Source organism: Peromyscus leucopus, chromosome 14 (genome assembly GCF_004664715.2).
Source record: "Peromyscus leucopus breed LL Stock chromosome 14, UCI_PerLeu_2.1, whole genome shotgun sequence".
NCBI classification, from domain to species: Eukaryota; Metazoa; Chordata; class Mammalia; order Rodentia; family Cricetidae; genus Peromyscus; species Peromyscus leucopus.
The window spans coordinates 15,376,311-15,387,752 of NC_051075.1; the positions used below are offsets into that span (position 1 = coordinate 15,376,311).

Genomic DNA, 11,442 nt, shown 5'->3' on the forward strand with positions numbered 1-11,442 from the left:
ATCTGATCACATGGCAGGCAGAGTCTGTGTCCAAGGACACAGCCAAGCATGGTGACTCACACCTTTAATCCTAGTGCCAACAATAGAGACCCAGAGGTCTGTATAGACAGGCAGTGATGAGGAAATCATGTGGTTGGGTCTAGAGCCAATAAAAAGGCAGAACAGAAAGGCAATTAAAAAGACAGTCGCAGAGGAATAAAAGATCTCTCTCTCAGGGGAAAGACTGCAGTGAGTGGTAAGTTAAAGGCTATTTGCTAGTGCTCTGATCTCTTGGGCTTTTAACTCTGTATTTGACTCCGTGTTTCTTATTTAATAAGATCATTTAGAATTTCGTCTACAGCCAGCACACAGTGTACTCTGAAACAAAGGCCTTCTGCTGTGATTGTTGTGCCCAGATTGTGACCCGCAGAAAGACCGCTGAAGACGAGCATGCCAGAATGCAAAAGCAAGGTTTAATTCAGGATATATAAGACTAGGCAGGGACTTCGTCCAACAGATCTAACACAGCGGAGGCTGGAGGAAGTACCTACCTCTCTGCAAGCTCAGTTTTTAAGGCAAAACCCACAAAGTTACATCATTTAGGGGTGCTAGTACGGGTATAAATTACAGGGACCAATCCCTACCCAGGTCTCCATAACGTTGGAGGCACCAGTCAGAACAGCATCAATCTTCTTCCACCATCAGGCCCATTATGATCCTGTTTCCTGACTTCAGCACCAGCAGCTCCATCACAAGCTTCCCATTGACATAGGTCTCAGCTCCCTCACAAGGCTCCAATGTGACCATCACTTCTCCATCAGGCTAGGGATGCTTTGGAAGAGACAAGTGTTGCTCCCAGATGAACTGTCCAGTCAAATTGATGTCCACATCCACCTGGCCAACCCTGGTGACACCATCTTTGATATGGTAGAGAAGACACTCAGACATCAAGGGGTCCTCATTCAGATTTACCAGGTGGGGTCTCTCTCTCTCTCTCTCTCTCTCTCTCTCTCTCTCTCTCTCTCTCTCTCTCTTTGAGAGAAGACACCCACAGTACCACTATCCTCTTGAACAGCCATGCCCATCTCAGCCAGCAATGCTTCTCTCTTCATTCTCAGGGCTTCTGTCTTACATAGCTTCTCCTCCCAAGTCTCATTCAGCTTGGCAATAATTTTATCCATCTCCTATAGCCTCTCCACAGCCTCCTCAGGCCCAGTCTGGGGCTTAGCACTGGGGGAGAAGAAGGGCTCCATCTCCCCATTGTGTGGAGGAGGAGACTAGGGTGAAGCTGGGGTGGGAGGAGATGATGCAGCTGACAGAGCACCTCCAGGACTGCCCTCTTTTACCTTTAGATCTCCTAGAGCAGAGGCTGAGAGTCCTTGAGCCATCAGCAGCTCCTGCAAATGCGCCACCTCCTCCTTCAGCTCTCAGGTAAGCCAGGCATTGGGGCATCTTGCCCTGTGGTCAGTGTTGCCATAATCCAGGCAGAGATGTTGTGGTGCCTCATACGTAATCTTCTTTGGAGACCTTGGGTCACTGCTAGGATCTGGAAGCCTGGCTGATATAATAAGCTTTTAGATTAAATGTCATATTCTGCAGATCTCTGAAATATGAGGGCTGTCCAGGTATATTTGAACAGAAAAACTTTGTTTCTAGTTACTTGTTTCAAGCTCAATCCTGAAAACATATTCAAGGGACTGAGTAAATGAGTAAACTTATACCTGTATTTGTGGTGGTATTGTGTTGCCCAAAATATTGTGTACTCTAATAAATTTATCTGGGGTCAGAGAACAGACAGCCACTAGATACAAAGGCTAGAAAATGGTGGCACTCACACCTTTAATCCTAGCATTCCAGAGATAGAAATTCCTCTGGATCTCTGAGTTCAAGGCCACATTGGAAATAGCCAAGCATGGTGACACACGCCTTTAATCCCAGAAAGCCAGCCTTTAATCCCAGGGAGTGGTGGTAGAAAACAGAAAGATATATAAGGCGTGAGGACCAGAAACTAGAAGCTTTTGGCTGGTTAAGCATGTGGCTGGTTAAGCTTCAGGCTTTCCAGCAGCAGTTCAGCTGAGAGCCATTGGGATGAGGACACAGAAGCATCCAGTCTGAGGAGACAAGACCAGCTGAGGATCCGGCAAGGTGAGATAGCTGTGGCTTGTTCTGTCTCTCTGATCAACCAGCATGGACCCCAATAACTGGCCTCAGGTTTGATTTTATTAATAAGAACTTTTAAGATCCCTGCTACATGTATTATTACATCAGTACTTACTTACCCTATTTATGTTCTCTAACAGTCTACAATAAGTAGCCTAAAAACAATGCTTTTAAGAACAAACTTAGCAAACACAAGGAGACTAGACAACATTCTTAAGCTTGAATGTACCTTGGGTAAGGAGAAACATTTTTTAAGTCATTGGTTTTAACTATAGAAACTATTCTTAAAAGATTAAGATCTCTCAGATGTCTTCTGTAATATCAACAATAAAGTATCTTCTTTAATTCTAGGGGGAGAAAACATGGCATCACCACAATCTGTATAAAGTAAAATCAAGCTCCAAAGTGTAAACAATCCCAAAGTTCAATGTCTGGGATTCATTTATAATCTTTTTGGTTCTTTTACTTAGAGGCTTGGATGATTTCTTTGACCCTACCTTTGGCAGCACATACATAGCCTGCCTGCTCCATTTTGTTATGGCTGGTGCTTCCAGTGATCATCACCAGGCATTAGCATTTTTCAAAACTGCTAAGGTCCACCACTGCAACTAGACTCTTTTTGGAACTCTAGTCCTGTCATACATTTGCAAACCTCAGCTGTTTCCTATGATTACTTTATGTTACAAAGTTTAGCTGCCAGAGCAAGGTATATTCCTGTGTATAAAAGCATTGATGTGCCGCTTTAATATTTATCAAATACCTTATTTATTAAATATATGTTGCCATCTATTTAAATTCTCTAGAAACTTGCTGTTGAACACTTGGTAAAGACATAAGCACTTAGGTATTAACCTGAGTAGACTTTTATAACCTTAGTAAAAGATGGCTGTCAGCCACATGGCTGTCCATGAGGTCACCAGCCAAGATGGAGGAAGCCACGTGGTTGCTGTTTAAAGCACGTTTTTCTAAACAATAATTACTTGCACACATACACATAGTTGGATCCAAGCTACACACATACATACATACAGTTAAAGCTTGCTTACATTTTTAAGTCACATACCTGTACACATATACACACAAGCAGTTTGCAGAATCATTAGCCATTTTTAAAATGAAAACCAACCAGAATTAACTTTTAAATTCAGTATTTGCAGGTATAAGAAGCCATAACAAACAGTTTACATCACATCCCCTCTGACTTTCTACAACCTTTCATGTACCCTCAGTCTTGTTCCTTTGATCCCTCAAACATTTACTCCAGAAAAGTTCTGCTTTTTCTTTTCTTTTAAAACAGAAACTCTTACCAAAGTCTTTCTTGTGATTTCCCTCAGTAATCTAGTATGTATTGTAAAGTTACAATATTTTAAACAAGAACAGAAATACATGCATATATCATAACAAGAATAACTCTAAAATTGCATCAGCACTGTACCACAGACAAGAAACTGTTGGTGACATTCCATTCTTGAAGCCAGACCCTGATCAGGTTTTAGCCTGAGGGCAGGTCTTGGGAGCCCCACCCAACAGCATGGAAGAGGAATAGGACAGGGAAGGCATGCACCGTGGGGACAAAAGATTGCTGTTAACCTCAGATTTTCAAGTACTTGAGAACAGCAGACTGAAAGTGACTCCATGTCCTGGCTGGGCCCACAGACTTGTAGGTCACGCCTCAGCTGTGACCCTGGAGGGGCAGTTAGTTCTCCACCAGCCCCCACACTCTGAGCTCCTTGAGGCTCCTGCTGGCTCCTGCCAGCTCTGCCCCATGTCCACATGGGAGCCCAGCAGAACCTGCCGGCCATATCTGGGCCCCACAGTGCTCACAGCCCGCCCTAGCACACAGCCATGCCTAGTTCCCATGCAGCCAAGCCTCTACTCCACAGGTCTCTGAGCAAGCTGCCCCCCCCCCCCAACCCGCTGCATCTAGGCCCTGTGATGCTCACAGGCCACCTAGCCCTCTCAGCAGCACCCTGGGTCCCCAATGTAGCAACCGTGCAGCTGCTGCGCCAGTGAGCAAGGGTTAAGTCTAGGGGTGAGAAAGTCGATGATGAAAACCAACGAAGAGAGAAAACAACAAAGCCACAAACACAATAAGATACAAAAAGACACCAACAATTTCCCAAGACAACGTACAAGTTGGCACTCCCTCCTGAGGTGGGGCGAGGTACCCCAAAACACTCCTAATGGGTCGCTTAATGCTCAGGAGAGGCTCCTGATCACTTCCTGGAGGAGGCTGCTGAAACCAAATGGTCACCTCTGAGGTGGCCTCAAATGGCTTGGGACCAGAGGGTCCCTTGCCCAAATTGGGGAAGGAGGCATCCCTCTTTCCCTCCCAGGATCACTGTCCGGACACATCTGTCCCAGTGAAAGCCTGCAAAAGTGCAAATCATTCGACCAGTACAAAACGAAAGTAACAAGACAGAGACACAAACAAGATAGAGAGCGCTCTTACCGATCAGTGCAGATGGACCTCCGGAGTTCTTAGGGGTTCCAACAGGGGTCTCTGGGAATCCCAGCAAGCCACCAAATGTTGTGCCCAGATTGCAACCCCCAGAAAGACCACCAAAGATGGGCATGCCGGAATGCAAAAGCAAGGTTTAATTCAGGATATACAAGCCTAGGCAGGGACTTCATCCAACAGATCCAACACAGTGGAGGCTGGAGGAAGTGCCCACCTTTCTGCAAGCTCAGTTTTTAAAGGCAAAAAACACAAGGTTACATCATTTAGGGGTGCTAGTATGGGTACAATTCTGATTGTACTAGCCTCACTTCTAGGGGCTTTCTAGAAATCATGGCTTAGTCTTACTTCTAAGGGGGTAGAACTATTTCTCATTGGCTGCCCTCAGGTGGGGGCATTTTTGTCGTCAGTTACCCTGGAAACCAGGGTTGGAACATTCTTTGGTCAAACAGTTACCTAGGGAACCAGGGAGAGGACATTCCATAGTCCGGCAGTGGCTACCTTGTGACTCTGTACTTTTACACTTCCTGGTTTCTAGAATCTGGACTGACTGGTTTTAGTAACTTGTGGCCTATTCCAGTAACTCATGGCCTGTACCTAAAAGGAGAAATCTTAAGCCTTAGTTTTAGGGTGAAAGCATTTTGGTCTTATTTCTAAGATGGCTCATTTGGTCCCACTCCTTCCTACAGGTGGAATCTGCTGTGCAGTTTAAGTTTCTGGGCTAAAGCTGGGAAGAATCTGCCCAGGCTACATGCATGGTAGGGCTTCCAGCTCTGCCCCATCTGACTATTTCTATTCTCCGTGAGCTAAGGCAGTGTCAGGAAACAAAGTCACAAGAAATTAGTTCAGAAAACTTTAGCTGGCATTTATTTGTGACTCTTATCCACAGAACTTCATTCTCAAAAACAAAAGGCTTTCCAATGAGCCCAGCAGAGCCTGCTTGTCTGGATAGAGGTATATAGAGTGTGGTATTGCTTTTCCTGTAAGGATCAAGGCAGAGAGGGGTTAGATGTTGTCTCTCCTTCTGATTTCTTGGAAGGTTAGATTAACCAGTCAGTTTTCACTTAGTGATATGAAACTCCAGCGTGGATGACTCCATCCTGGCCTGGTCTCTGAAACTATTGCAAAGCACAATCCAAACCAAAGAACTTCATACATTTATTTAACATAGCAACAGAGTACAATATTAGCATGAATAGATAACAACCAATACAGCAAAATAAAACAGTGGGAAGAATATCAAAAAGCAAAATGTATACACAGAAATATATTTAGCCTCACCTACTCATCAGATGATGAAAATTAAACAGCATTCTGAGAATAACATGTGATATAAACAGCTGAAAAACATCTGATATTATTGGTTGAACACTAAATTTATGACATATTTGCTTTGTAGAGTTAAAGTAAATGACTAGCCAGGGCTGGGACTGTTGCTCAGGAAATTGTTTGCCTGGCATATATAAAGTCTGAGTTCAATCCCCTACATTGCAAATATAAATAACAAAGCAAGTAAATCACAAATTTAGATGTGCCAATATTCATAACATTAAAATGTTTAGTGCCTAATAACATACTTAATAATGCAGTTGTTAGAAGGGAAACTTTTATGAAATCTTTTAAATATACCTGTCAAAATAAATTATATTATTATTATTATTATTATATGCATAGGTCTCTTTATACATAACTGTGGCAGTTTTGAAGAAAATGCCCCCCAAAGGGAGTGGCTAAGAAATGTGGCCTTTTTTTTTTTTTGAGGAAATCTGTCACTGTTAGTGTGGGCTTTAAGGTCTCTTTTTCTCAGCTTCCCTTAATGTGACTTTCAGTCAACTCCCTATTGATTACACGATGTAGCACTCTCACCTCCAGCACCACATTTGCCTGCATGCTTCCATGATTCCCATCATGATGATCATGGACTGAACATCTGAAACTATAAGTGAACTCCCTCAATTAAATATTTTCCTTTATAAGAGTTGCCATGGAGATCCACAGCCAAACATTAGGCAGAACTCCAGGGGCTCAGTCAGAGAGAGAGGATTCTACAAGCAAGTGCATCAAGATCATGATAGGGAAACCTACAGAAACAACCAAACCAAACTAGTGAGAACTCATGAAATTTAGATCAATGGCTGTGGAGCCTGCATGGGACTGGGCTAGGCCCTCTGTATGGCTGGCTAGACAATTGTGTACTTGATCTGCTTGGGAGGGGTGAGTACCTGGTGGTAGGATCAGAATCCATCCCTGGTGCATGAGCAGGTTTTTTGGAGTCCACTACCTAGGGTGGGACACCTTGTGCAGTCTTGAGGCAGGGGGAGGGGCTTGAACTTGCCTCTACTGCATGTGCCTCCCCATGGGAGGCCTTGCCTTTTTGTAGGGAGGAGTGAAGGGGTAGGTTGGGAGGGGGAGGCTTAGGGGTGGGAGGAGGGAAGAGGGGGATCCTTGGTGTGTAAAATGAATGGAAAATATTTCTTATTAAAAAGAAAAAAGTAAGAGTTGCTGTGGTAATGGTGTCTCTTCATGGCAATAAAAACTCAAACTAAGAAAATAACATGTATGTAGAATGCTAATATTCTATGGAGGCTTCAGGAAGAGTACACACTGCTGAAGACTACTGACATCATATAAAGATGAGGTGATGGGTAGGAGACTGTGGAAGGCATGACAGGCTCAAGTATAGTTTTTGTTGTTTTGGAGAGTTTCTTCATTTCAAAATCATTTTTATTGGACTTTGAGTTTTCCAGGAAGAGTTATTAACATAGTTCATAGCTGTTAAAAACATCTTATTAGTATACATTCATTGCACAAAGCTATAGCTTCAAATGACATTTTGTTCAAGTATGCCATGCATTTTGACCATATTGAATGAAGATTTAAGTTAGTCTTCACTAAGACATAACTCACTTCAATCATCTCTTTTCTTATGGATAATCTTTAGTTTTCTTTTGTTTACAAATTTTTTTGAGAATTTAATACATATATGCAATGAAATATGATGACACACACTACTTATTTTTTCCTCCAACTCCCCCATATCATCTCCAACATATCCCTCTCTATACTTTATGCTTTTGGTTTTTTTTCTTTTTCTTTTATAGCATGCCTAAATCCAGGGAGTGCTGCCCATATGTATATATATGGAGCCATCAACCAGAGCATGGCATAAAACAGTAATGGTTGTATCTTCTATAAAGAATGAATCTCTCTTTTCCAGCAACTATCCACTACCTATGCTTATCAGTGTGCTCTGGAGGCTGGTAATCATATTCCCTATCTATGTTGAGATTTTGCCTGGCTGTGTTTAATAATGCCAGAAGGTACTATACACGCCTCTGGGGAAGAAAAGACATCAGTGAGTGATGTTACAAAATGCTGGACCCTCCATGCAGCAACACCAACTTGCCAAGCAACATGTGTACTGGTGCAGTAGTGATGTGGCTGTTATGGAGTAACTAACCAGTTAGGCCCCAGTTTTAATTTTGAACTTGGAAAAAATTTTTAGAAGTTGGATCAGGAAGATGGCTCAGCAGGTAAAAGTACTAGATTTACAAGCCTGACAATTGAGTATAATTCCAAGAATTATATGTGTAAGATGTTGGAGACAGTAAAACTCTTTTGGTAACCCCAGCACTCCATTTGGGAGGTGGAGACAAGAGAAACAAACAGAAGCTCAGAATAAATTGTGCATCAATAGCAGGAGAGACACTGACTTAACAAGATAGAAGGCAAAAACCAACTCCCAAAAGTAGTACTATGACCACATGCAAACTGTGGTGTGCATGGGCCCATATTCACATACACACACACACACACACACACACACACACACACACGCATACACACACACACACAGTAAAGTCAATAATTAAAATAAAATTAAAAGGTTATTACATTTTAATTTTAAAAAACTGATCAGAAAGAATAGAGAAAATGCATAACAGTGTTGAATCTAGGGTGAAATGTTTGGATATCTATTACATTGTTTCCTATACTTTTCTAAATATTTCAAATATTTCATAATAGAAAACAGACAAAACAGAAAATGGTATTCAGAATATGATACTTTAAACACTCTTATCAATATAGCCATTAAATTGACTTTTTATTTCTATTTTTAAGTAATTTTGACAATTATATTCTATATTTTAAAAGACTTGACCATTCAACTTCATTTCTTTCCTTTTACCTTCTGAGACAAGTAAGAGCGTAAGTTGATACTTTTGTTTAGAACATTTCAACTTCCCCTTACCTTTATTCCGCTTCTTCTTCTTTCCTTCATTCTTCTGCCTCCTCTGTCTTCATTTCCTATTTTCTTTCCTTCTATACTTTTCCATAGCAATAACTCTAATCTCAAATTCTACCAAATTCCTATTTTTAAATACAAAATGCCCAATTAAGTTTGAATTTAAGTTAATCACCAAATAGTATAATCACATCCCATAGATTGCATGGGACCTACTAAAATGTTTCTTCTTCTTCTTCTTCTTCTTCTTCTTATTATTATTATTAATCTGAAATTTAAACCAAAAGCCTCATGTTTTTATTTTCTGATGTGACAACTGTCTTAGGGTTTCTATTTCTGTGAAGAGACATCACAGCCATGGCAATCCTTACAAAGGAAAACACTTATTAGGGTGGCTTACAGTTTCAGAGGTTTAGTCTGTTATCATTAGGGTGTGACATAGTGGTATGCAGGTAGACATGGTGCTGGAGAAGGAGCTGAGAATTCTACATCTTTATCTAAAAACAACAGGAAGTGAACTGAGACACTTGGTGTATCTTGAACAAAAGAGACCTCAAAGCTTGTCCTCACAAAGATAGACTTCCTCCAACAATGCCACACCTCCTAATAATGCAACTCCCTATGAACTTATGGAGGCCAATTACATATGAACTTCCTCAGCAGCTATGCTAATGTTAATGTCTTATAATCGCAGTACATTGGCATATGTCATCTTTCTCATAGGTACCTCAATTCTTATATGTACACACAGAATAATCCAATAGTCTTTCCATTTTAAAGTCTATGAACATGGTTATTAGGGACTAACAAAATCAATCTTAAAAGGCACAGTATCCATTAATCAGTTTCAAAGATATTATCTTGACTGATTCCCAGTATTCTGGAGGCATGAGCTAGCTTTAGGTTCTGATACCTTTACAGAGAATTGTACAGAAACCTAAATTTTACTTCTTGGTCTTTGCTAATTAGATATTTATCTTTCCTTATGCGTGCGCTTCAGTTTCCTCTCAAAGCACTTCTTCCTCATATGTCATATTAATCTTGGGCTGATTTTTTTCTGTAAATAAAAATCTCACAAGGCCTTTGTACTGCATCGTGGTTTCCTTTTATTTCAGTCATTTAAATTCCAGAGTATAAGCTTTCACCACTTCCTCCTTGGTTCATTCTCCTGTCTTCCTAATCTAAAGTTTTCCTTCACCATTTCTATTAGCTTCATGGTCTTGAGGATGGTAGAAAAGAATTATGACTGAACAAGAACAATGGGATAGTTACTGGCTGGTTAACTGAACAAAGAAACAAATGATTCAAAGAATCAACATAATAATTGCCCTTAGAATTACTAAACATTTGCAAAGAAAATGATAGCAATCCTGTAAGAAGAAAATATAGCAATGAGATTTTCTGTTTTCCTTTTAAGTACATTCTTTCAGAGACCTTCTGTAAATGTTTTCTCAGGGTCACCTTTCCTTGGAGTAGCATTTGCTTTTAAATGGCCTGAAATTTAAGAAAGATGGAAAATAAGGAATGTAGAGATGACTCACCCATGAGGAGAACTTCCTGCTCTTCAAGAGGACCCCAGTTCTATCTCCATTGCCCACATCTAGTGGTCACAACTACCTGTACCTCCAACTCCAGAGGATCCAATTCCCTTTTCTGGCCTTCGGGGTATGTGTGTATATCATGTATTCACACAAACATCCAAACACATACATGAATAAAAGAAAATCTTTTAAAAGCTCCAAAAGGTAGAAATCACTATGTTATTCAGCAGGCTGTTTCTTTTATGCATTCTTAGCTCTGAAATATCTTTCTTTCATGCAACAAAGAATGTTATGGTCTGAATGTTTGCCCCTCCACAGGTATATGTATGTTGACATCCTAACTTTAAGGTGATGATTTAGAAAGTGGGATAATTGAGAGATGAGTAGGACATAAAGCTTTTATAATCAAGATTAGTCCTTAGAGAAAAAAGACCCCCAAAATTTAATTAAGCCCTTCTACCAGTGTGAATTTCTGAGAACCAGAAAGGGTAAACCCACTGGCACTGGTTCTCTGGCACCTTGATCCTCACTTCTCAGACACTAGAAATAGGCATCTATGTACCCAATTTTCTGTCACTCAGTTTGTGACATTCTGTTGTAGTAGCCCAAAGCAGCTAGTACACCAAATAAAATAACAGGCTTGGCACCATCTTTTCCTTTCAAATTGAATTTTATTTATGAGGATGAATATTCTGAGATAAGAACCATGTGTCATTATCCCTTATGTTCTGTCCATTACTCTTTCTGCTTTTACAAGTTTTAATATCTTATTATAAAATCAACTATATTTATTAATTAAAGAAAAGCAATCAGCCATGTATACATTTATAACATATATAAAATAAGAAATATTTATAAAGCCAAATACATAATGTTTGGAAATGTTCTCATATATGGGACACATTTTCCCTTCCTATTAAATATTCAATCACATTTTTCAATAGTTTCCCAGTACTGTATTATCTTTCAAAAATGAAAGCTTGACTTTTTATGAAAGTTTCTCATCTTTTGAAACTCTGAGCTTTTATCTATAAAATAGAGTTTGTGGAGAGAGAGGT

General features: G+C 40.4%; 1 long non-coding RNA gene across 1 annotated transcript; it reads left to right on the forward strand.

Annotated features, from left to right (window-relative positions):
* The first annotated feature begins 699 nt into the window (after positions 1–699).
* On the forward strand, positions 700–10,581 carry LOC119089051. Its single transcript, XR_005092898.1, has 3 exons — positions 700–954; positions 1,332–1,410; positions 10,299–10,581. It is a non-coding gene; the product is annotated as an uncharacterized LOC119089051 (long non-coding RNA).
* Positions 10,582–11,442: the final 861 nt, after the last annotated feature.